Source organism: Trachurus japonicus, chromosome 19 (genome assembly GCF_045865225.1).
Source record: "Trachurus japonicus isolate A0001 chromosome 19, Traja_1.0".
Classification (NCBI taxonomy): Eukaryota; Metazoa; Chordata; class Actinopteri; order Carangiformes; family Carangidae; genus Trachurus; species Trachurus japonicus.
In genome coordinates, this window is record NC_140925.1 from 25,160,370 (window position 1) to 25,163,375 (window position 3,006).

A 3,006-nucleotide genomic window follows, 5' to 3' on the forward strand; every position below is an offset into this window, starting at 1 on the left:
TGCAGGAAATACAACCGTAGCCACTGCCACTGGAAACTGATGCTGTCCTCACTCTTCCGTCTGGGCTTTAACCAACAGCAATCAATCACATGGTGAAGCTATAACACCCTTCCATGTTATGGTTATTTAGATCCGTTATGAAACAGATTTGCTTTCACTGGGTGGTAACGGCATGAGGTGGTGATACTGCAAGTTAACACTAAATGAATAGACCTATTGTTTGTATAATATTATATAAAAGATGTTGTTGACCTCAACTGCTTAAACAAGCGCAATCCTGTGTGTAGTAAATACATATCTAATAATTAGCACTGTCTATGAGCTGAGGCACTCGCACCGTGGAGCCCACACAGAGAGATATTGACTTATTGGTCGAACAGCCCAGTGCATTTACAAGCGTCATTCAATAGATAGCAAACACTTAATTAGAGATGGCAAATTGCCATGTTGTTAACAATACAACTGAAAATAAACTGCAGAAGAAAACATTCTATTATAACAAGCAGCATGAGAGCTGGTCAATGTACATTGCTGACACAGAATCCTCATCTTTGCATTAGTTTTTACACAGTACTGTAAATAGACAAATCAATGTCTTTAATGCATGCCTTAAACTTAATGTGACATGAGTTTTTATTATGATACTAATGTAATCTACTGGGCACTCACAACTGATTAATCAGTCCTGCTCCAATCGATTCAATTTGCTGGCAAACTCTCTCTACTTGCTATTCATATACAATATTAGATGTTTACATTTTTACTAAGCTAAAGGGGAAGAGATAAATCAATGATACACTTGTAACAATAATGACAACAATGACAACTTTTTTTCCTTTTAAAACCTTTCACTGAGATGAATAAAACAATCACTATCAATAAAGATTGCTTATAAATTATTATTTTGAATCTAATTATCAATTTGGTAAATAGGAAGTTCCCACAATCAGCCGGCTATGTGTTTGTCTTTGTGCCTATGCAGGCTCAGCAGTCTGGTGGTGATCTCTCCACAAGCTTATCCTGACTCTGTTTGTTTCCTTTTACATTCAAACAAGTTAAAGATGCTGCTGATCTTCAGTGTTTCTAAGCTAAAACAAATGAAACAGTGAACTTGATACACTGCACAGCTACTTTCACACAACGGTTCATTTTATTATTTCCACAGTTCCACATGTAAAAGAAAATGTGAGCACTGCTTTAGGGCACCAGTGGCCGAGAACAAAAAGGATAATGAACAAATGAGAGTGGTTTGGAACTGAAGGGGATTTGCTCTGTAAATTTGACAGAAGGCATGACATTGTTGTAGCAACTATTTTTTAAAGCATTCTTTGCAGCCTCTAGTGGAATTGTTCAGCGGACTTTGTAAGCCACACAGACCCTGATGGGCATCAGTAAACCCAGACAGGTGGCCAAGTTAATGTTTTATTTGTTTTGATGTTAGCAGGTGGAGGGGTTTTATTTCCACTGTAAAATACAGTGTGAAACAGCTGCAGAGGTGCCCTTAAGCAAGGCAGCATACATTATAGATGTCCTCATGCTGTGCAGTGTCTGGGCTTAAAGTCCAGCGGCATCTGGAGCGTGCAGGCTACAGTCTCACAGATGGACTCAGCCTACATGTCCCTCTTCACTTGATTTTGTCCATGCATTAATGGGATTTCTATTACAGTAATGAGTTTGCATTGTTTCTTGCAAATCTTTTCCTACATTTTCCTATAGATTTAATGGACCCAAGGAACACAAGATATTCCAAAGTGGACAAAGCACTCATTTAGATTATCTTGTATGTAACATTTCAATGTAGCAATCAAACAATATATATTCCACTGTGTGCAATCTGGGAACTGCCAATCAAGCAGCAAGATCCAAAAGCTGTCTACCAGTAAAATCCTGTGAGTGCCACCGCCTCATTTTTCACTCATTCTCTAAATCTAATGTTTTCTTTCCACTGTAGAAAAACAAACTTTGATAGAAAAAGCTCTGTTGAGTTATCACACTTTATATGGTAACTGCAATTTCAGATAAAGAAGCAATATGATTTTTGTCCCACCACATTCCACTCAACATTTGTGCTATTCAATTTCAGGGACTGAAATACCATGAAACGTCTAAACATCCTAGAAAAACAAAGAAAAGAAAACACTGTTAAGGCTACCTACTGCTTTAAAGTTAAGAGTTAGAAATGACTGTTGGCTGAAGCAGCTGAAGAGCTGAGAGGACAAGTGAGGACTTAAACAGCCTTGAGTGAGATGTTAGGACACTTAAAAATGGTCTCATTTAGCTTTTCCATATAGGACATTTTAATCTGCTCGGCTCTCATGTTCCGCTGGGCCTGCAGGTTACATAAATACATAATGAGCTATTATAAATGTTGATTTTCTTCATAGTTAATGAGAGCTGAAATGTTCTTACAGATGTAACCTGCTCGCCGCTGGCCATCTATTTGTTCCGACTGTCTTAGCAGTGAGATGGGAAAGTGAGGATGTTAATGACTTTATTAAGCTTATTGTGCGCATAGTCGCATGACGTCACGCCCTCACGCGCTGCATCCCCCTGCCTCAGTTTTTCATCAGAGTGGAGAGTCCGGATCAAACGACGTTGTTGTGTCTTTGCACCAGCTAAAACGGAGTCTATACTTTTTTGTGTCCAGCTTTTTTCTTTCTTTTGGGATGTACAGTTTAATTCCAACACGCTGCCAGTTTGTCTGGTCTGTGATGGACAATTAAAGTCATTTCCTTTTTCTTTTTTTTAAGTTGAACAGAATGGTGCAAAGCTGGACTCTGATTTCTACTGAGTCTTTCCGCTCTTAAAGTTTTCTCCTGACAGCTCCTGTGTCAGATCAAACACACCGCGCTGTCTGTGTGTTTTAAGTGTGTGTCAGAGAGTGCCCGCGCGCGCGCGTGTGTGTGTGACTTGGCAGCGGGCGAACAGCGGAGTTGGAGTGGGAAAAGCTCCATCGGCGCTTCTTCGTGTGTCACTTGTGGTTTTTCAAAACGTCCGAGAGAAGTC